At 40.2% G+C, this 25,287-nt stretch overlaps 1 protein-coding gene across 1 annotated transcript in view; it reads left to right on the top strand.

Annotated features, from left to right (window-relative positions):
- The window catches only part of l(1)G0196 (inositol hexakisphosphate and diphosphoinositol-pentakisphosphate kinase), a 525,389-nt gene that overhangs the window by 499,392 nt on the left and 710 nt on the right, over window positions 1-25,287 (top strand). The gene's annotated exons all lie outside the window — the stretch shown is intronic.

Here is a 25,287-nt window from a genome sequence, read left to right as displayed (position 1 = left end):
GATCTAGAAGGTCTGGGAACCATTCCTTTTATGGCCAAAGGGGAGCCACCAGAGTCATCTTTACGCTGTTGTGAGAGTGGAACTTCTTGAGGACTTCCCTTATCATCCCGAATGGCGGGAAGGCGTAAAGGTCCAAATATGACCAATCTTGGATCATCGCATCTGTTGCCCATAAGAGAGGGTCCGGGACAGGGGAGCAGAACAGAGGTAGACGGTGATTCAAAGATATAGCAAACAAGTCTGGGTCGGTTGTCTCCACAGACTCCACAGGCTGGAGCAAACCCGATGGTCCAGTGTCCATTCCATCGGAAGGACCTGATTCTGATAGCTCAATTCATCTACCAGGACATTGCATTTGCCTTGAATGAACCACGTGACGAACTGGGTTCGGTTCTGATCTGCCCAGCACAACAGGTCTCTCACCATCTTGCAGAGAAAGAATATGTGAGTTCCCCCTTGATGTTTTATGTAGGCCAAGGCTGTGGTGTTGTGTGCATCCACTGTGATCGTCTTGTTGCAGACTTATGTTGCAATGTCTGAGTCCCAGGTAAACTGCCTTTAACTCTCTTAGGCTGATGTGTAGCTGTTTCTCCTTCGGGGACCATATTTCCGAGACTTCTCGGTTCCCAAGGATCGCTCCCCAACCTAGATCCAACGTGTCGGAAAAGAAGTCTAGATCGGGGCTCACTGGGAGAAGAGATTTCCCTTCTGTCAATCTTTCTTCGGACCTCCACCAACACAGGTCCTCCTTTATCTTGGCTGTGATTGGAAAGAAGTGAAGATCTTGATGTACTTTCCGATCACAACAGGCTCTCGGGTAAAACTGTAGCAGCCTCATATGCAGTCTCCCCAGCCTTACAAACTGCTCCAATGAGGCCAGAGTGCCGAGGAGACTCATCCACTGAGTTGCTGAGCATGAACAAAGGGAGAGAAACAGGTTGACCTTCCTTAAGCAGTCCTCCACTCTCTTCGGGGACGACGAAGCCTGAAAATTGAGAGTCCTAATTCTTGAGTCATGCAAATTGCTCCATGCATCATTCCTTTGTGGGAGAGCACAGTAGCCAGTCGTCTAAATAGAGCGAGATCTTCACCCCTGCTAGATGAAGCCAACCTGCCAGGGGAGCGAGAACCCACGTAAAAACCTGTGGGGCAGGCTGAAACAGAATGCTCTGAACTGATAAACTCAACCCCTGATGACAAACCTGAAGTACTTTCTTGAATCCTTGTGAATAGGGATATGAAAGTACGCATCTTGCATGTCTAGGAAGCTCATCCAACCCCCCTGACAGATGGATGCAAGTACTGACTGCATTATCTCCATGATGAACTTTGCCTTCTCTATGAAGACATTCAAAGCACTCACGTCGAGCACCTGTCTCCACCCCCATGAAGGCTTGGGCACTACGAAGAGCTGGTTGTAGAACCCTTTCGACTCGGTGTTCCTGACTAGTTCTACAGCCTTCTTGCTGATGAGAGAGGAAACCTCCTCTGTGAGGGCCGAATACCTCTCCGATCCTCCGGAATAAGCCATCAGTGCAACAGGAGTGTTGGTCAAGGGAGGCCTCTCCCTGATGGGGATAGAATATCTCTCCTTGAGTACCTTGATTACCCACTGGTCTGCCCCTCTTGAGCTCCATCTCTCCCAGAAGAGAAGAAGCCTTGCACCCACTGGGGCATGGAGGACTGGGTTCTCACTTGCGGGCTGATGGTTAAGTGGACGACTTCTCGATGGTTTGGAGTGTGAACCTAACTGTTCCCCTAGACCTGGATTGAGATCTCTGCCTACCCCCACTCCCAGGGAAGAAGCTTCTCTAGTAGCATAAGATGGGTAATGAGAACGAGAAAGACGTGAAGGAGGAACACTACAGCAAGCCTTCCCCTGTTCCCTCTTCTTGGAAAGCCAGTTCTTCACTTCACAAAGGGCCTTCTTGGACAAGGATGATAAAACCAACTTGGGGAGTCCAACAGTATATGAAGGCCGACTACACATCATAAAGGATGAAGCTGGGGATGTAGGAGCCGCAGGAGAGAAGAACTCCAAGAAGTTCTAAAGCAAAAACCTCAGAAGGGATGTGTGAGGCGTCGCTGGTGATTCTTGATAAAAAATCTTGTCCCTTAGCAGTCGACGTTCTGTGCAGTAGCTGAAGACGGATAATTCGTCATTGAACTGGACGAAACTGGCATGTGAAGCTTAAAAGCAAACGTCAAATTACTGGCTGGTTCCCCCGAGGCACTGGCAGCAGGAGGAATTGATGAAAGTTGACATGGAGGAGCCCTAGAGCGAGCGGATGTGTCAGGGAACTCGGGAACTGCAGGGTGCTCGGGCACTTGGCTGCTTCAGGGCACTCAACAAAAGACAGGCATCCAGCTAATACAAGGTGCTCCGGCACTACTGGGTGCTCAACGCAAGAAAAGCGCTCATCAAATACAGGGTCCTCAGCCGAATCCAGGTGCTTAGACAAAGAAGTATGCTGTTCACATGAAACAGGGTGCTTGGAGCCTGAAAGTGAACACTTCTTAAATGAAGAGGAGTAACTATACACTTGTTCCTGGCATCCAAGAGAGGAGAAGCACTCTGAGCTGTCCCACTTATTGCAAGAAAGCTGAGGACTGAGGGGAGGCTCCCTCAACCTTTTGCTAGGTAGTCAGAAGCTTGATCCTTATAAGAAGAGCGCCTCTTTGAAGGGCACGGCTCGTCGGGAAAACACCACTGGCACCTTCTGTTCCGTAAAGAATCCCCCAAACTAGACAAAAGCTGATGCAAGTCCGAGACACCTATCCAGTGGCTGTCTCTTGGCGCAACATGGGATGCAACAGATTGGTCCAAGGGGGCAACGGCTCACGGGCAGATCGCCCTGACCTCCCTTGGGCTACTAGTGTGCCTCCTCCCTGGTTCAGGGAAGTATGGCAGTGGCCGGTACCTAAGAGATCAGCGGGACAAACAGCCACCTCCTGCATTAACACCTCTCTTTCACTTTTCTTGTCAAACTTATCCATAAGGACATGCATCGATGCCCCTAACTGGGCCACTTTACCTACCACCATATTTAATCTCTGACCAAACTTACTTTCAAAGTTGGCAAAGCGATCGGGCTTGGAAGTGCGGGGGCCAGGGGAAGGAGTAAGTGGTCTAGGAGAATGAACTGGTACAGGAGATGCAGGAATAATAGGAGAAAATACAACAGGAATATCTATATCACTAGACTTAGGAATCATCTGACTAACTAATTTCTCGGCGGCTTTAGCGACTGCCTTCTTTTACGATCTCTCTCCAATTTATTTAAATGAGAAGCCAAGGTCTTCCATTTACGTTTGTCCCAATCCCTCCATTCATCGCAAGTAAGGTTAATAGTACAAACTTGCCCTCTGCATATTGTGCACAGGATATGCAAGTCATAAGTCAGTTTCGTTAACCAGGTAGTGGAGCCTTTGCTGCAATACCGGAGACTAGAAAAGCTAGTGTCTGACATAACTAACTAGCTAACAGTCAAAATCAGTATAAAAGTCTATCAAAAATAGGAAAATTATTAAATAACAATGCCAAAAGGCTACCATACAAAAAATACTTCACCCGATAGGAAGAAACAACAAATTTCAAAACCAAGCTGCTTGGTCAACAACATGTGTGGACGATACAAGCAGCAGAAACAAACTGAGCTATTGGCTTAGTTGTTCCTCTGTCTTACCCCGAAAGTGGGCGGGGTCTTATCACCTACACGAAACAAAAGAATCACTATCGCGGAATTCAAAATTTAAGCTGCCTTTCGAGTAGAAACTCTTAGCTAAGTAACTGCTGGGTAAGTTACTTATATGCAGTAAAAATATTTAATTTTCGTACAAACCCTTTACTTTGCGGCAGCCCTATCCTGTGGCCATCAAGCTCTCCACATACTGTACACCTGAGGACCTCAAGGAGACCTCCAGTCGGTCCCACAAGACATATGGGCTCCAAAGGTGCCCACAACTCTCACACACATGCATAAAGCAGCCATTCTGTGTGTTGTCTGACCCTTCTAGGAGATAGGATGGGTATAATGGAGGCTCATTTGAGTAGTGTAATGGGACTTTAAAAAGAAAAAAATTAATTTTTAAGTAAAAAGAAAAAATTAACTCTTAAAAACTGAAAAAGTAACTTCAAGATACGAATATTTTCACAAAAAAATTAGTTTCATATATACTTACCAAGTAATCACACAGCAAAGGTTTAAACTTGTGCAGCAGCCCTTTTTAAAATTTGCATTAGCACTTCTATTGTTTTTTGTGTAGGTGGCAGACTACGCCCACTATTGGAGCACTTGGGGAAACAACCAGCCGGTTAGTTCAGTTGTGTTTGTGGCCTATGTCCACAGAGGGGAGGAGAGTGGGCTCTGATTCTGTAATTACTTGGTAAGTGTATATGAAACAAATTTATTACAAAAATATCATTTTCATATAAGTAACTTACCAAATATTACATAGCTGAATCTCACATTGAATGGAAGAGGGATACAGTACGTAGACATATTCTACTCCAAAACATTAGAGTATGGTAATGACTTTGAAATAGAAAATTTTGCCAGCATTGATACAATGCTTGTTGTTTCCTTACCTGGTAAGAGAGCTACTGCAGGTGAAAAACGCCTCTGGTTGGTGCTCATCTTGACCTGTAGTGGCGTGGCAGTTGAGCCATGGGTCACCTCTACTTAAGTGGGAGGTTTGCAACGGAGGATAAGCCTGATGGCTAGAGAGTCTTAGGCACAAACGACGAAGAAGAAACCTTGGGGCACTTGGAAGACAGTGCAAAGAGTTCTTCAGTTGACTTCTTCTGAAGATTTCTTCCACTATCGACTGAGGGGAAAAGGTGGAGCGAATCCAAAGGTGAATATAATAACGCCGACCTCTGTGACTGTGTGACTCCTCTGGTGGTGAAGGAGCACCAAAGTAAGTTATCTTTTCTTCAGAACCCCAAAAGAGAAACTGCAAGTTCTGAAGAGCCATCCCTGATGGCTTTGTCTGCGCACGACAGAATTCCAAACAAATCCGTCGCCAAGTGCTGATCCATGTCCTTGTGGTCTTTGATCTTCTTGACAAGGGCTCCTACTGTCCAGTCGAGGAAGCTAAAAACCTTGAAAACCTTGAAGAGGTTCTTAACTAGGTGGTTCAGCTCTGTCAAAAAGAACGTAATCTTCGCCGAAGCAAAGGTCAAGCGAGGGGAAGAATGAATGAATGAATGAATGATTTTGAGTTATCTGGCATCGTGATGCCAATGTCAATTAAATGAACAACATAGCTGCTATACAAACAAACAGATAAAAGAAAATGAATGAAATATTATATTTCTGGGAGAAGACCAGTGTCGATAATAAATTTAAAAATACCTCTGGCATCATTCACCACATCCTCCAAGGATCTTGGCAAGGATGAACCTGCCATCCTGGCCAAGAGCCTCAGAGAGGTAACGGCTTCTAATATCCCCAAGACTGGGGTACTCAACCAGCAAATGCCTCACAGTCAAGGGGACCAGACAATCCTCACAAAAAGGTTGATTCTCTTCGGTTGATGCCCAATCCTTAAGCAGCAAATAGCCGTCTCCCATTTTCTAGGCATATTGCCATACTTTCAAGGAAATATAACATCCGTAATTTCTTTAATTTTATTTTCTCCTATACTATTCCACTGCTCTTAGACACAAATTAATTCATTATAAATTTTCTAACGCTTGGGAAGAAATCATTATGTAATGTAAGGATATAACTAGAAATTCTGAATAAAGTAAAACTTTCATTGATAATTAAGAGAGAGGAGAGAGAGAGAGAGAGAGAGAGAGAGAGAGAGAGATTGAAGAGAATTTCAAAACATTGTGTGTTTGAGCTATGCCGTCACCACAAGGCCACCACAAGGCCAGAACTCGGAAACAGAGAGGTTTGTAAACTAGCTAGAACAGCAAAACTGTGTCGTGATTAGAAAAGCATAACACGGGTAAGTGTTATGATTGTGTCGTGGTTACGAAGCCATTAAGACTGCTCTTAATCGCGTTTGTGATCATGAGGAATTCGTAACAAAATAACCCCATGGTGGCCTTAGTGGGATAAATAGCCACCAGATATTATAAGTTCCGGTGACGTCAAAACACCCCCTTTTTGAAGGTGGTGCTTTTTCCAGAAATCTACCTAAATGGGCTGTCTTTCGAGTAGCTTAACCAATTAAGCATCTACAGGACAGGACCAAAACCAAGATTCTGTCTACAGAGGGGCGGGACAAAAACTTCCAAAAATCCTTATCAAGTCCAGTTCTGAAGAGGGAAAGCAGAATTGAAGAGAATAGAATAGAGAGTAGAGCACATAAGCACCATTCCCAGAAAGATAATGTATGTTTCTCTACCCTTCACTAATGATTCTGTCCTAATCAAACGAAAATTATTGTAACTCTTGAGCCAACTGTATCCGTATGTTGACTTCAGACTTACTTTTAATAACCCTCTTACAATCGGAAGACTGTTCCACGTGAAAGACACCCTCCCGGAGTTGATGCGTACCTTCATTGTTTACAAGTTTAATTGCCCTAAATGTAATTTTGGAACCTATGTGGGATGTACCAAGCGCCTACTTAAGGTGTGCATTGACTCTCATAGGCGTGTCAGCCACCATACAAGCTTAGCTTTAAGCAAAAAAGAAAATAGTGCCATTAGACTTCATGCTATATCTTGCCACCATCACATACAATACAGTGATTTTCAAATACTCGGAAAAACAAAAAACAGCCATTCGCTTCCCTTTTTAGAGTCCCTCCATATTAAACAACATTCACCAACACTCAATAGCCAAACCACCTCTGTTCCATTGTTCATTGCATAGTTTGCTTTTTTCTTTTTGTTTTTTCTCCACACCATTTCACCCTCTTCCATTCGCAGTCTTCTAACCTGCCCAGTTGTCATTTAACTATGACATGAACAGTAGGTTCTACAGTAATTTTTACATTATCATTTTTATTATTTTGAATATTCATTTTTTTTCTCTCTCTCTCTCTCAGTATCTATCTTCTCAGTGATTTTATTTGATGATTTCTGTTTAGTATGTGACTTCTTATTACTTAGTCATTGCTCTTTTGCAGTTAACTTAGGTTTTTATATTCCTTTTTTACTTTATATTATTATGTATTTTAAAGTTTTGTCAATTATAACTGTTTTATTACTTTTAGATTTAGTCAATCAGTATAGTTTTCTTACTGTTTTTCTTTATTTTTTATGTTCTATAAATAAGTGACCCTGATGATGGGGGAAAAGTTATGTATTCCTGAAAGCTCAGCTGTGCCTCTGTTAATTTCTAAGAAATAATAATGTCTGCAATTTTACCACATCTTCTGGCTATCCTGTTCCCCCTTAAATTGAAGTTTTCTAGATGGTAACGACAACATATCCAGTTACATTATATATATATATATATATATATATATATATATATATATATATATATATATATATATATATATATATATATATATATATATATATACACACATACACATACACACATATATATATGTACAGGCAGTCCCCAGTTATGGGCGTCCAGTTTTTGGGGCTTGTCTAGTGATGAAAAGTGGCGATTTTCCACGCCGATATGTGCCAATTTCCGCTTATCGGCGCCGATAATCGAGTATTGGTGCCGATACATACCTAACAGAGGTGCTGATCTCTGGTTATTGGTGCCGATGAGCACCGAAAATTGTCAATTTTCAGTTACCAGCGCTTTCAAGTCACGCCTACTAATCACAGAATTCAAATCTTACCTCGCTTACAACTACTGTAGATACCTGAACTCTCAGAACAATAAAAATATGACTGAGTACTCTAAAGGCAACAGTGATCCCTTAAAAAAACTTATCAACCATATGATGTAGGGGTTTTTATATTACACAATTGGGGCAGTATGATGGGAACAGTTTTGAAGGTTATTAAATTAAACTCTGATTTTCCTTAACCTAATTTATTTCCTTAACATTACACTTACTTCCTACTTACTCTTAATATTTACCAAAACAATCTTCTATACTTAAACTTAGCCTAACTTAATACTATAGGTCACCAAAACCCATCCTTAGTTCTTAACCTAGCTTATTATAGTTTGTTTTGCCCAATAATTAAGAACCTAATCTAATTTTATTTCTTAATCCTCAAAATGGAAACACATCCAATGCTTGAAAGATCAATCTTCAAAATCTACTTGGTATTGTCCAACAAAGATCATTTGAGAACCAAACATATTCTTCTTTTAAGTAGTATTCCGTACACAACTTCACTGTAACCTGATTCACACTGTGATTCCTCTCTCAATGTTTTTCCACTTCCATTGGAACAAATCTACAACAATCAGTTTATAGTGTCCTGCATTATCACTTTCTACTGCAAACTTGAATAAGTCAGCCTCTGGTTCACACAACTAATTTGTAAATAATACTTGCTGCAAAGCATGGCAAGCATTCAGGAAGGAAATAAAGGCCTTGTTTCCTTCACTGTCTCTCAACCAGGTTCTCTCAATCCAAGCACTATGGGCACTTAGGTGAAGGGGAGTCTACTCTACCCTACCACTCTCAAGCAAACTGCAAGTAAAAAAACAACATGAAAACTTACATCAGACATTCATAACAAAAACACAAAATAAACATAATAAAAAACATCACAACAACAAAAACGGAACAATCCATTCACACAAACCCAAATTTAACCTACCACACTCCCTTACTAAAATAAAGGAAATCTTGTTTCCTTTTCTTCAAAATCCCTTTCTTACCACCCATTCATATTCCAGAACTGGACCTTGACTTCGGGTCCATGGCCTCTCATGCACCACCTCTTCTTCACTTACTTCCACTCCAACCACACTAGGCTCACCTAGCTTTGGTTTCGGACTACTTACACCAAGCTCATTCAAACTCTGGAGACTTACGTTGGCTCCAACCTCCTCACACCTGACATGGCTGCTATCATCTCTTCCATACTCTCATTTATTTCTTCCACAGTCCACCTCAAGCTATCCAAAGCTCCTCCACCTACACTCTCCAGCACTGCTAACTCTCTCTCACTCACACCCACTCCCTACACTAGCTCTTTCAACACTTTCACTCAAAGGAAACTCACACACACTATAATGCAAGAGTCTTCCTCACAACTTCAAGGCGTTATTTCCAATTCACCCAGCTCTTGCATATCCTCTTCCACATTCCTTGTACTCACCAAGTTCACTCCTTCCACATCCCACTCAAATCCTTCAAAATCAATTACACCCTCATTTTCACTACCCCCAAATAACACTGCAAGGGTATTTTCACTTTCCGCACCTACTGGCTTCTCAAAACCCTCAAAATCAAACAACCCATCTCGAGTACTCTCTGCAAACAACTCAGTAACTGTACCCTTACTCTTTCTACACCTCTTTTAGGCTTTCTCTTATGTTCCACCAATACTAGCTGTTTATCAGGGAAGTTTACATCTTCCTCTATTTCTTTCTTTCCTCTTCCTTCCTCCTTAATATCTTCCTAATGGGATGCTCTTTTATGTAGTCAGGGTTCTCTCCATCTTCTCAGCTGATTATAATGTGCTCGTATTACCCTTACATTACCTTCTTCATTCCTGTCTTCGAGCACATAACTCAATCCATTAGACCACACTGTTTTAACTACATACGGACCTTCATACTTCTCACGCATCTTACTTGCTGTCAACCTTCCCTTCTCAACAACTTCCTTCAACACCCTATCACCCACTCTGAAACTCTCAAACTTTTCATTTGCCTGCCTCCACACATTCTGCTCATCTTCATTCAAATCCATCCTTGCTCTCACATACCTCTCATAATTCATTACATACTCACTGGAGGTATGCCAGTGCTTTATGTACTGACCCATTGTACATCGCTACCACTCTTCCTAACAACAAATCCCATTCATTCTCTCTATCAGTCAACATTCGTAACATTTCACTCAGAGTCCTTATGGTTCGTTCCGCCAACCCATTTGCACTCAGCGGCATATGGAGTTGTTACTACATGCTCGATACCCCATTCTTTCAACATTTGCTCAAATGGTCTACCAACAAATTCTGGCCCATTATCACTCAACATCCTTGCCGGCTTCCTCACACAAGCAGGCAACAAGACCATACTGACCACTCTTGCAACATTCTCACTAGTTTTATTCTTCACAGCTGCACAGCTTACAAACTTACTCTTATGATCACCATAACAACCACTCTACGTTTCCTCTCACTGTTACCGGCAATGCCACACAATCAATCGCCACTAACTCAAACGGTTCTTTCATACTCAACTTCAAAACAGGTGGGCTAGCATACACTCTCTGATACTTTCCTTCTGACATTCTTCACATGTGACTGCCACATCTGTACAAATCTTCCTCAAATACGGGGAAAACATCCGCTCTTTCATACCTTTCGATCAACTTAAACTTCCCCATATGTCCATATTTCTCATGGACATACATGCATATCCCTACTACTCCACTCATCCCGAACACTGGAACACACATCAACTCTCCCATCTTCTCTCTCGAAAAATACACCACTCCTTCACACAGCACAAATCTCTCGACAAACTGCATCCATTTACTCAACAACAAAGGCCATCTTCTTCCAGGTACTCCCTCTCCAATACACCTCCTCAACTCACTCACCACAAAACACTTTGGCTGCATCTCCTCACTGTCCTCTGTTGCCAACAATTCATTCTCACTCTTGTCCAACTCCACTACATCCTCCTCCTCACTCAGACTCCTATCGATCATTCCACAAACCTGGCCATATTCACCACCTCATCATTGAATCTTCCCTATTACAACCTGTCTTTCAACAGAACTCCTGTTCCAACATCCACTACCAAACCATTCTTCCTCAAGAAATCTATCCCAAACAAGAAACAACATGGCATCTGCTTATCTCCCAGTACTACAAACAAGCTTCCACCTCAAACTCTCCCAACCTTACCTTCAACCTCACTTCCTCCCATCCAACTGATCTCCCTGCTATACCTCTTATTGACACATTCACCACTCTCCTTTTAACATTTCAATCCACTCTCTCCTGCATCTCTAATCACTCGTGCGTTCATCAACGATATTTGCGCTCCAGTGTCAGCAAACCACAATACTGTCCTCCACTGACATCTACTCCCACAATCATTGCTTTTGCTCTCCTGTTTACACACATACACCTGTCTCTTCCACTAACCAAACATCCTTCATTTACTTCCTTACTATCCTCTTCCACTTCCAACAACTCTGGCGTTCTCTCTTCAACATTTTCCTCCTTCTCATACTTCCTTTCATAGCTCTTTTCTCCACAACCCAGTTATAGTGCACCCACTCTCAAACACTGCAGATGCAACTCACGCTCACTCTCTTTCACTCTCTCATGTCGATACACTATAGGTTTCTCACCACCAATATGTACGGACACTATCACCTTATACCTCTTACTCACTGCTACCAAAACCTCCTGAAATGGGGCTACTCCAGGACACATCATAGCCCTCAGACTCTTTCAATACCGTTCCACATTTGACACTCCCAAACATCCAAGTCTCTTGCAAACTTCTTCGATCACCTCTGCCCTCAGTTCATTCACACTTTCAGGTACCCGCACCTTCAAACCTTCATCTACCAAATCATTCAATCCATACCACAAACTTTCAAACATGGAGTCACCACCCCCCTTACTCTCACGTGCTACTACCAATCCTCTTGGCAGATACTCTGGTCTTATGTCGTTTATCTTCTCTTCTTTCCCTTCCCCAGGTAGTCTAGACATCATGTCTGCAACAATATTTCTTTTACCTGGGATGTACTCAACTACCAAAATCAAAATCACTCAAATCCTCTACCGTTTGTACAATCCTAGCATCCACTCCTTTCATTCTCTGGAGATACACTAGAGGCTGATGGTCGTAAATGTACCACAAACCTCACACCATACAGAAATGGTCGTAACGGCTTTCACACAAAACCGTCAGGGCAGCCAGCTCTCTCAATAGTCGAATACTTTTTGCTCTGCCGAACTAAATGCCTTACTTTACATATGCTATCACTCTATCCCTTTCAACTCCATTAACCACTTGCTTCTGCATCAAACATCCACCATTGACACTCCACTCGCATCCGTATACACTTCTAGCTTACTGGCATTTGCACTATAGTCAGGGTAAGCCAACTCCACATCCTTCACCATTTCCTCTTTCAATTTCTCAAACGCTTCCTCCATCCTTTCATCCCACCTCACAACAGTACTCTTCCTACAGCCTGTCCATTCTGACAACGGCTTTGCAATTCGAACAATCTTCCACAAACTTCCTTCCAAACTCGATCAATCCCAAAATCCACTTAGCAATTCTCGCACAGTCCTGGTCTTGAGGGAAATTTCTCACTTTTTCACAAACTTTCATGCTTTTGACTCCAGACTCACTCACCTTATGACCCAAAAAACTCCACCTCTTCCATGAACCACTCATTTACTCACTTTGACTTTCACCCCCACTTCTTCTAACTTCTTCAACACTGCTACACCAACCTCTTGTGCTCTTCTACCGTCTTACTCATCACCAAAATGTCATCAAGAAACACTAACACATTCTCGGCGGGAAAACCACTCAGCACGACATTCATTGCTCTCTGGAAGGCAGCTGGGGCATTGGCCAATCAAAACTGAGATTGCAGAACTGATACTGTTTTTCGAGTCGAGAAGGCAGTTATTGGTCTACAATCCTCCGCCACTGGCATCTGATAATACCCCCTTACCAGATCCATCTTGCTAAACACTTTCATCCCATGCATACTGTACACACAGTCAGACACCATACACATAGGGAATCTTTCCTTCACTGTCACCTCATTTACTCTCCGATAATCAATACACATTCGCAGACTCCCATCAGGCTTTCTTACGGCACAATTGGACTATTCCAAGCACTCTTACTGAGTTCAATCCTCCTATCTTTTCCAACTCTTTCACACTGCTCTTCAATCTCTCATTACTGGAGCTGGGAAATGTCGGGGTCTCTGATAAATTGGTGTTTCATCTGTCAGCTGAATATGGAACTCCGGCAACCTAGCTGTCCCCAAGTCCTCATCCCCTTGACTCAACACACCCTTTCTCTCCCATAACAACTCATACACCTACTCTTTCTCTTTCTCACTCAACTTTTCATTCAACCTTACCTTTTCCCTAAGCTTTTCCTTACTCCACTCTTCTGTCCTTTCCCCTTCGGCCATCACATCATACCCCTTAACGTGCTTACTATTACTCAAATCGACGACACTTCTCAAACTTTACAATCTATCACCAAGATGTATGCCTCTCCACCTTTTCTTTTTCAAATTCCCACACACCTGTACACATACCTTTGGGTCCTTTTATCCATAATCCCATCAAACACATGTGACCTGCCTTATCTCATAACATGCAGAGCTACCGTCCAACATAAACATTTCTCCTAAACTCTCTGCGCCAATTCCAACATTAGTCCTCCACCCTACTTTCACACTCACACACTTCCTGAATCCCTTGGCAATTGTACATCCTCCATCACATACCTCCACTCCAGAAACCATCTTCAGACTTACTTGTCCATCCTCCTCCACATACAACTTCACACTGGTTTCCCTCCCCATTCGTATTTCTATCATTTCTTGTTCTGGGTACACTTTTACCCTGTTTTTCTTCAAAAAGGCATACCCCAGCAACATATCATATTTCTCATTCACTCTGTCTACAACGTAAAAATCATCCTCCTCCAGCTTTATTCCTGCAACTGCAACTGACTCAACAAACCTTGCACACACCCTTACTTCCAATCCTCCAATCCCTGTCACATATCCAGCACATTCCTGCTTCTGTGTTATGCTTTCTTTTATTTTCTCATATGCCTCTCTGAAAACTACATTTCCACTACAACCAGTATCAATCAATGCTTTCATTACCACTCCACCACATTCTACCCTAACACACAAACAACGATCTACTCGATCCCCAAAACAGACATTCCGACTCACGAACCCTTCTCTTATATGCAATACATCTATCCCTTCCATACCAGAGGGCTCACCATGGTAAACCCCCTTCATACTTAGTTTCCCTGAGGTTGGGATTTTAAAGTCGGCAGACTTCTTTCACATGACCCTCCATTCCACATCCTTCACACTTACTCCGAGGGTTCTTACACGTCCTGGCAAAATGCCCACTCATTCCACAATTTCCACAGCGACTTCCATTTACTCCCACTCTCCTTCCACTCTGGCAGTCTCTCACTCGATGCCCTATCTTTCCACAGCCGAAACACTTCAACTCTTTCGCTTGTGGGCAATCCCTCATTACATGCCCTCTTTTTCCACAGCCGAAACACTCACCATTGGCCCATCTGCAATCTGCTTTCACATGACCAGTCCTTCCACACCTGTAACACCCCTCACTACTACTCATTCCCATTCGACTTCCTTTCACATTTCCATTTACTCTATTCACACTTCCACTCCTAAACCTCTCTCGGCTTCTGCTCAAGCTCCTTTTCCCGTTACTTCCCACATTCACTTGCACATTCTTTCTTCCTCTCTCTATCCGGTCTTTCTTACATTCTTCCAGCAGAGCTCGCATCACACTTAACTCCTCACTCACCAAAGCATCTTTATATGTCCTTCCATTCACTACGTCTGTCCCAGCATACATTTCTTTTACTTCATCCTCATTTACTCTCATGTCTTCTAAGATCTCCAAACATCTTCCCAGTCCAAACGTTTTCCTGACCACCGCTTTCGATCTTTCTCTTTCTCATTTAATATGACCCTAATCCTCTCAGGGATAGTGGCCAAGAACTTCGGATGAGGTGCTTGCTTTCCTCAATTCCCTCTTCTCCATACTTTCTTCTGGCCAACTTCCAATCTGTGAGCATATAAGCCCACTTCTTCTCAGGCTTCATCTTGGCCTCCTCAAACCTGTCATCTTTCTTGTATACTACACTCCCTTTCATTCTCTTCACCTGTTTGATCACTCTAGCTTTCACGGACTCATACCCAGGTTCACCCTCACACATACTCCTATAACACATCTGCAGCCGCCCATCCAAAAACTCTCCCAGCCGCTTCATCCACACATTTTCATTCTCTCCATACTTTTGCTTACAATACCTTTCATACTCATCAAAAAACTCATTCACATCTCTTCCCTTTGATATTAAACTTTTCTGTCGGGAACCTCCCTCAGGAACATTGTTTTGGCCTCTTTCTCTTCCACCTCACTCAAACCTTCACTACTACTACTGCTACTAGCACTTTCATTCTTCTTCAATTCCTCTCTTTCCTCACACCTCTCCTTTTCGTGTTCTCTTCTTGTTTCCTGCTATGTTCTTACCTTTCTCTTCCTCTTCACTTTCATCTCACCTCACTCATACTGTCCTCTACCATGGCAAGTATTCCCTTACTCTTACTTGACAACTCTATCCTTTCTTAGGAAATTTCTCCTTTGCACCTTTTACCTCATCGTTCGCACTTCCCTTCCCAATGTCAAGCCCACTCTTAGCCATTCCAGCCATCTTCTTCTCCATTGCCTCCAGTCTTGCGACCAATTTACTTTCCCTTACCTCGGCTTTCTCATCTATCGCCTCCATTCTTGTAACCAATCTACTTTCCCTTGCCTGGGCTTCCTCTAGCTTATCCTGCAGGCTAATCATCATGCACGTCAGCCTATCCAACCTCTGCATCCAACCCTGCTCACCTTCACCTGACCCAACACCTTCCAAACCTGCTCCCTCTGCCATCTCCAATTATGCACCCACTCTTACTTTACTATCAAATACGTTGGGCGCCAAATTATTATGTAGGGGTTTTTATATTACACAATTGGGGGGCAGTATGATGGGAACAGTTTTGAAGGTTATTAAATTAAACTCTGATTTTCCTTAACCTAATTTATTTCCTTAACATTACACTTACTTTCCTACTTACTCTTAATATTTACCAAAACAATCTTCCTATACTTAAACTTAGCCTAACTTAATACCATAGATCACCAAAACCCATCCTTAGTTCCTTAACCTAGCTTATTATAGTTTGTTTTGCCCAATAATTTTAAGAACCTAATCTAATTTTATTTCTTAATCCTCAAAATGGAAACACATCCAATGCTTGAAAGATCAATCTTCAAAATCTACTTGGTATTGTCCAACAAAGATCATTTGAGAACCAAACATATTCTTCTTTAGTAGTATTCCGTACACAACTTCACTGTAACCTGATTCACACTGTGATTCCTCTCAATGTTTTCCACTTCCATTGGAACAAATCTACAACAATCAGTTTATAGTGTCCTGCATTATCACTTTCTACTGCAAACTTGAATAAGTCAGCCTCTGGTTCACACAACTAATTTGTAAATAATACTGGCTGCAAAGCATGGCAAGCATTCAGGAAGGAAATAAAGGCCTTGTTTCCTTCACTGTCTCTCAACCAGGTTCTCTCAATCCAAGCACTACGGGCACTTAGGTGAAGGGAGTCTACTCTACCCTACCACTCTCAAACAAACTGCAAGTAAAAAAAAAACAACATGAAAACTTACATCAGACATTCATAACAAAAACACAAAAATAAACATAATAAAAAACATCACAACAACAAAAAAAACGGAACAATCGATTCACACAAACCCAAATTTAACCTACCACAATGAGGTATCAAAACAATTGTGAGCTATTATAATCTAAATGATAAATACACTAAAGTAAAAGGGCATCACTCCTTTGTTGTAAATTTCTCTCCAAGTTAAGAGTCACTTCAGCAAAACTAAAGGAACAAAACTATCTATTACTATGACTTATTAGCAAAGATTATTCCTACCACTGGTGGTCAATAAATGAAACACTATTGTGAAAACTTTAAATACAAAAATTTATTTTTAATTCAAAATTAATACATCAAAATTCACAATACAGTATCACTTTGAATAAAATTTACTATTACTTGAAACAAAAATTCACAATCTTGATGAATGCTTGAATTTAGATGTGAAACAAAATTAAATCATCACATATGTGAAACAAAATTAATGAAGCGAAAGTTAAACCACTAAGAAACACTTAAGAAAACTAAACTAATAATTTGCAAAAACATGAACATTCAGAATGAACAAATTTCTGTATCAAAATCCCAAAGATTATTCTGAATCATTTTGGGAACAAAACCCATAGAATATGAATGATGTCGTGTAAAACATTTTGGGAACAAAATCCATGGAATATTCTAAGACATTTTGGGACTGAGGCACAAAGAACATTCTACACTTCGGTCACATGAGACACGATCAAAACAATATGTGACCAGAGCAAGGTAATCTTAAACATGATGCAATTGCCATGTGCTTTTGTGCAATAACTCGTTCATATTTCTCAAAAAGGCATATGTGACTTTAAGGAAAATTGCTTTGGACAAAGCTTTAACAAGTTTGATACAACCAGCAAGTGGCTAATCATTTGACTGGCACGTTTATTAAACATGAATGAGCAGAACCTTCCCTTATCTCTTGACTGAGGCTAAATCTTAAGCAACAGGGCAAATATCTGTCAGCGCACTTATCACCTGCGATGACAACTCGAGAACACACAGTCTGGTCTGACTTACTCTCTCTCTCCTGCTATTGCATTATTATTAAGAAACAATTTTAAATTACGCCATTGTGAAATCAAACTTACAGAGACATTTTACATATCTATTATTAATATACAAAATACACTACACAACATCTCTTGTATAAAGAAAAATCATACAACAATTACAAAGTATATATATATATATATGTATATATATATATATATATATATATATATATATATATATATATATATATATATATATATATATATATATATATATATATATATATATATATAAGGGGTATAATGTAAAAATATATCAGTCCTCTTGTACTTAATGTCATTTCTAACATAACTATGGTAATTGTTTAACCGTACGATAGTTGAAACACAAGCAAAACAGATGTTGTTATCCGATTCGGTTATTAGCAAAACAATACTTTCTCGTTCGGCTGTTTATGGCTGTACACATTTACGCAAGAGCATAATGTTACTAACAATACGTCTATCATTCTCTTTACTTTTTTAACTAGAAGATGGTATACAGCAATGGTTCTTAAACTGTTTTGCCTTGCAGCCCCCTCTGCATTATTTATAGATTCCACACCCCCAACCCCTGAAATTTTTGCCAACTATAAACAATATGTTGCATATTTGCTTATTATGAATATATGGATGAATGATAGATTTTTTTCATTGCTGTTAAATTTTTTATAAGTATGCACTGTATACAATATTTCAGTTCATAAATAAGATTTGAAATGAAAATTGACTTATATTTGGAATTTTTGGCATGTTTTGAGATAATAATTAGAAAACATATGGAGGCAGTGATAATGTTTTTTGGCAATTTTGCAATTAATATCACAACAAATTAAAAAAAAATAATAGGCTCCATCTGGCAACCCTGTTTGCGCCCTCCTTGGAAGCTTCTGGCGCCCCCTTAGCGGGGCGCACCCGCCAGTTTAAGAATCACTGGTATAAAGAGATGGAGGAAAAGAAGTTGGTCTATCTTGCTGCCTGATTGTATGCTGCTGCCTATGCCCGTGCAAAATTTAAAAATAGTTTTTAAATATTGTTGTATCGGTATTAATTGCTAAACCCATCGCAAAATCAAAAATCAAATTATCGTAAGGCAAATTATCGTAACTTGAGCACTACCTGTATATATATATATATATATATATATATATATATATATATATATATATATATATATATATATATATATATATATATATATATATATATATATATATATATATATATATATATATATATATATATATATATATAATATATATATATATATATATATATAATATATATATATATATATATATATATATATATATATATATATATATATATATATATACATACACTGTACATACATAATATATATATACTCTCAGTCAAACCTTTTAAATCTGGGTACCTTAGGACCAGGCCACAGTCAGACCACAGAAAATCTCTGGAATATAAAATACACCCCTGAAAAATGAAGCCATATATAAACATACTCTACTAAGGGATTCAGAGCTGATGAAACACTGTTTTTCGGCAACAACTTTTTATCAAAGCATCGGATAAAGGTGAGAGTTGGCACGTGTATATTTTATAGCCCTACCTAATTTTTGCAAGTATTACTTAGTACCTAAGTTCGATAGTTTTGATATCTATAGAGTAAAATGAAGCCCCTGATGCCAGAACTGAGATCATCACAGACAAGGATCCTAAAACAATTTGTGACATAAACAATGTGACATCATGAGGCTCCGCCCATCCACCAAGTAGGCGGTGAATGGATATGCTTGCACAGTCAAGACTTCGACAGATTCGATAATGGCCAGCAAGATACGGAATTGTTCCCGTGGTTGCAAGACTGCACTTGTGCTACGGCTTGCCACTTTGTATACAAGTGAGAAGACCCGTGGGTAATGGTTACCTTGCCACCCCAGAAAAGTGGGCAAGAGCTGTTAGACTGGAAGTTGGACAATATCCATGAAAGCGTGGAACCAGTCATCACTGACATGGCTAGGAACGATGAGGACGGGCCTGATGACCTCTTCCTCGAGAGTGACGATGAAGACTTTTTGTAAATAAATTATGTATAATGTTAGATGTTTTATTTGTACATCTAAAACATATTTATTAAAACAATGATTATAACAATATGTTCCTCTTTCAAAATGATTTTAATTTATTTTCCTCTCCATGCATATCAATATAAATCATGTTACATTTTTTTATATTAAGTAGGTAAATAATAGCTTGCCCTCAAAATCTTGACTCCTACCATTACCTTTTATTTGCAGTGAGTATACGAGCACTGTTAAGGGTGCTGTATCATAAAAAAAATTGCAATGGGTCATATTAACTGAAATAAAACAATGACGTTGAACTTTACACCCCTAACAGATGAGGGAAATGAGGTATCATTGCTTTTCATTTGAATTCTACTTCTAGTGACCACTCCTGACTTGCTGCAAATAGAAGGCTATAGTGTCGAAACCTGTGTTAAAACAAAACGGATTGTCTTTTTGTATTCCCGCCCTGAATAAATGTAGATCTAACAAATGAGCTATAGACTGGTTCATTATGTGGATGAATTACATTCACTGAATTATTTGTAAAGTAGAAACAATACGAATATCAAGAAAATGGAAGAAATCCAAGCTAACACCTTAGTCCCAACAACTGCTGTGGAAATTACAATGAAACCTCCACAAACAATAAAATTACTGAGAATGATAATGCTGTCAAGGGGACAATGACAAATCCTGCTTGCCATCATTGATATCGCTGAAGCCTAGGATGGGTACTAACAAGAACAAGAGAGACAAGGTCTACCCAGTTGGGTGGAGTCAACTCCTACCTGGGGTAACTACGTAGGCAATGTCATATCTTAGAAGTACCTACTCTTTACAGCAATTCACCTGCTGACGCAATAAGGTGGTAGGCAAAGCTCCGCCTAAATTGGGGATTTTGGGGGAAGTGAGCAGTCCTCTTTCTCCTGGCCTTGGGTACTAATATCAATTACTGAATATGTCATTGGCAAGTGGGCAGAGCCACAGTGAAGAGACTTTTCCCCATATGTAAACTTCTCTTCAATGTGCGTGGAGCCTCATGATGTCATAGGTTAACATCACTATTGTGTTCAAAACTCTTACCCAATATTTTGTTGGCTCTGGCATAGGAAACACACTTTTACTCTGATAAGTACCAGAACCACTGAACTTAGGTACTAAATAATACTTGTAAAAATTAGGTAGGATTATAAAATTTTCACTTGCCAACTTTCACCTTTATCCGATACTTTGATAAAACGTTGGGTAGATCTAAGTAGTCGCTTTGCGGAGGCAATTTCCTTCTAACTTGAATTTTTCTACAGTTTTTTGGTTGCTAATTATGGATTTACCTTCAATTTTTGTTGCACAAATGTAATTAACCTGTAATTAAACCCTGAAGTCCATCCAACAAGGGGTTTCCATACGCAATCTTCACAAGACAGTAAGAGCCCTTTGTTGGCCGAGTTGGTTGAGCTTCAGACCGTCATTCGATGGGCCGGAGTTCGATTCCCGCCGCCGGCTGATGAAGAGTTAGAGGAATTTATTTCTGGTGATAGAAATTCATTTCTCGCTATAATGTGGTTCCGGATTCCACAATAAGCTGTAGGTCCCGTTGCTAAGTAACCAATTGGTTCTTAGCCACGTAAAATAAGTCTAATCCTTCGGGCCAGCCCTAGGAGAGCTGTTAATCAGCTCAGTGGTCTGGTAAAACTAAGCTATACTTACTTTTTTTAGAGCACAGGTAAGTCTGTTTGGAAAGGTTCATATCCTATCTGGCAAGTGCAATAACTTGTTAACGTACGGGTAACCCCCCCGGGCCAGTACTAAACACGGCGAAGGGACATTCCATCCCCCCGATGCCAGTACTAAATACAGCAAAATGCATTTAACTCCCTCTGTTGGCGAATGGCTCCCTCTCGTTTTTCCCCTCCAGAGGGTGCCTCCTCAACGTAAACACGTCTGCTCCATTTCTTTGTTCTCCCCCAACTAAAACCCTGAATTCCCACAGTCCCCCTTTACTGTTGAGTACAGTTATGGGGAAATAACAGTTGGCTGACAACAAACTCACTCACCGCCAGTATCAGAAGCCCTAACAGTATAGAAAAAACCAATTTCCAAGGTAAAAACAGGCGCAGAGCTAGAACTTAGAATTACCAAACATTGCTGCCGAATAAGTGTTTCATCGGCTCTGAATCCCTTAGTAGCCTAGTTGCTGACTTAGCCTACCACTTGGCTAAGTTCTGATACCACTTTATTATTTTATTACCCATATATTTTCACTTTATTACTTTATAACATATATTTTATATCTTTGGAATCTTTCTTCATACTGTATAATTTTCTTTCAAATAGTGTACTTTACATAAAACATTAGCCTACATTCCTGAGTTAGCCTAACCATAAGTCAGCCACTTAACTTCTCTCAGAATCTGCAGATTATTATCAGTAACTCTCATCTTCTAATTTTATTATTTTCATAATTATTGCTATTAGTTTCCTTGTCTTTTATTTTGACTGCAGAGGGTAATGAGATGACAAAAATAAAGAATGAATATCGGTGATCATTAAGTACATTTGAACGTCGCCGTCAAAAAAGTAACGGTAAACAAACTAAAAAAGCCCTCCACCATCTATTGAGGAAAATGAGCACTGAACATTCATTAACTAAAGGGGAACTTTAGAAAAGCTTTTCTAGCATAGATAAAGATTTATGCTTTTGCTTCTTACTTCTAGCATCATCTGATCTCATGGGTGGCATATTAATGGGTAAATATACAGCTATATATAAAAAGAAATTATCAAGACTGTATCACCTACACACTATGCTGCTGTCGGCTGCTACAGCAGCATAGTGTGAGTATGTAGGTGATACGGTCTTGATCACATCTTTTATGTGAGATCAGATGATGCTAGAGGTAAGAAACGCAAGCATAAATCTTTAACTACGCTAGAATAGGTTTTCTAGCCTTCCCGTTTAGTTAGGGAATGTTTAGTGCTCATTTCTCAATAGATGGTTCGCTGGACTGGGCAATATCGTTCTCGGCTATCACTTTGCAGGGCCGGCGTTCGAATCTCTGGCTGGCCAGTGAAGAATTAGAGGAATTTATTTCTGGTGATAGAAATTCATTTCTTGCTATAATGTGGTTCGGATCCCACAATAAGCTGTAGGTCCCATTGTTAGGTAACCAATTGGTTCTTAGCCACGTAAAATAAGTCTAATCCTTTGGGCCAGCCCTAGGAGAGCTATTAATCAGCTCAGTGGTCTGGTTAAACTAAGGTATATTTAACTTTTCTCAATAGATGGTGGTGTGCTTTGCTTACTTTTTTGACGGCGAAGCTCAAATGCACTGAGTAATTGCCGAAATTCATTCATTATTTTTGTCATCTCATTACCCTCTACAATCAAAATAAATGCCGAAGAAACCAATAGCGATAACTATGAAGACAGTAAATTTTGGAGATGAAAGTCACAGATAACATTCTGCAGATTCTAAGAAAAGTCTTAAATATGTGGCACTGCCCTTGTGGCCACTGAAAGTACTGGTGGCGGCTGATTCAAATGCGAGCCGAACCACAGGAGTTCCCAGACCACAGAATGCCGGTTTTAAGAGGTTCGACTATATGTACCTCACACACACACACACACACATACATATATCCCTCCATTATCCAGATCTTCCTCATCCGGAACTCGACATTATCCAACACACCAAGGCCAGGGACCAAGAACGACAGATTATAAATATATAAATTTTCAAAAACTAAAAAAAAGCTCTCCAATGGTTGACATGGCTGCATGGAGTAAGGAAAATGTTTGTAATACTGCTTACACTCATAAACAGACTGAGAAAAGGTTGGGGGTGAGGAGGCCTGGAGAAGTATCAAAGGTGGGGGTGTCAGATGGCTGGGTGCCATGGGGGAAGGGTAGTAAGGCTGTAGCTTCCTTACACTTAAAAGCTTTCCTATCCCTATCCTTAACCAGCTTTACCTGATGGGAACTGTACGTGTGCCAAAACTCCTGACTCCATTCAATACACTCACTGCATGTGTTCTCCTGGGAACACTCCTGACCCCTACATGCCGTACACAAAGAGTGACGGTCGTACTTAAGTTTAACCAGTTTGGAAGAGCGCAAATTCCCTGCGCAAACTCTAGATCCAGAGAAGCTGGAATCCGACATAGCTACCAATTTCACAGAGCTACGCTAGCTAGATTAACAAACAGGACACTGAGTACTTCACCAAAAAGAGACGCCAGAAAGAAGCGCAACGAGATGAAGTAAACCAAACAGTTTGAATCGAACGGATGCGCGAGATGCGTTCACAACACGCCCGAGATTGAAACTGGTGCTGTTTACTGGGCAAGTCTCCTTCCACTCCCCCCCACCAGCATCTGGTGGGGCTGGGTCTCCTGCCAATTATATCAGCGTTCCAAACAAAGTTTGAAAAAATATATCTCGGACGTGCCGAAATTTAAGAGATAAAAGCTTTTACAGTGTTTTGGTAAGGCATTATAATGAAATTCACATTTTAAATATTTGTAACTGGAGATGAAATATCAACAGTGATAAAATATTTTCTTGTGTACTGTTATGATGTTTGATAATCATATTTAGAGTCAACTAAACTAGTAATAAAATACTGTATAGTAAATCAAGCAAAACAAAAGAAAAATGGCAACTCGTGATACACTGTTTAGAGAGTCTAGACAATGACATCAGCATTGCTGTATGCCACATGTACATGTAAACACACACTAAGTAGAGACAGTGACATCAGCATTGATGTAATGCCACATATGCAGTACATGTAAACACACACACAGAAGGGCATACATGTAAAGCTTCTGTGATATTATGAGATGAAATGAAAAATCATTAATTTCAATAAAACAGAAAATGACCCACTACTTTTTAGTGGTGATCTTCACATGAATTTGCTTTAAACAGTTGTTATTGATAAATGCCATATGTACCGAAGATGCAAACAAAGGGTGTTTTACAGTTTCCATGATAGGTTAAAATGAGTAAAATAAATGAATTAAGTTGTATATACTGGTGTATCACTCGATCTCACGTACCATCTTGTTACATACATGAAAGTAAAAAATTAAAAAATAGTCTTTCTGTACTGGATGAATTTAATTTTCAGTAGATTATACTGTACAAGGCTATGCTCACGGGGGGAATTTCATTTTCAGTAGATCATACTGTACTAGGCTATGCTTGTAGAGTGAGTTTCATTTTTTGGTAGATTGCACTAGGCTAGGCTTTCAAACAAGATTGCAAAACTTATGGATTATGTAATAATTCACAACCATAAACAACATCAAGTATGATGTAAACAAATGAACTGGCAAACAGCTGTTTTGTGATTTTGACGGATTTTGTTTTAATAAAGTATGGTATTTTACCTTTGTATACCCGTTTTACATTTATGTATAAAAATAAAAATAATTATTCCAGTAATAAACCATTTCTTTTAGCAACTAAAAATGATTCTAATTATTTTGGCAGTAGGCCATGATTAGCTGATCATGAGAATACGAACATTAGCCTAGCCTCCTTAAATGCATATGGCAGATCAGTTTTTATTATA

This window comes from Macrobrachium rosenbergii, chromosome 22 (assembly GCF_040412425.1).
Source record: "Macrobrachium rosenbergii isolate ZJJX-2024 chromosome 22, ASM4041242v1, whole genome shotgun sequence".
NCBI classification, from domain to species: domain Eukaryota; kingdom Metazoa; phylum Arthropoda; class Malacostraca; order Decapoda; family Palaemonidae; genus Macrobrachium; species Macrobrachium rosenbergii.
The sequence above is the reverse complement of the archived record's forward strand: the minus strand, read 5'-3'. Positions and strand labels throughout refer to the sequence as shown.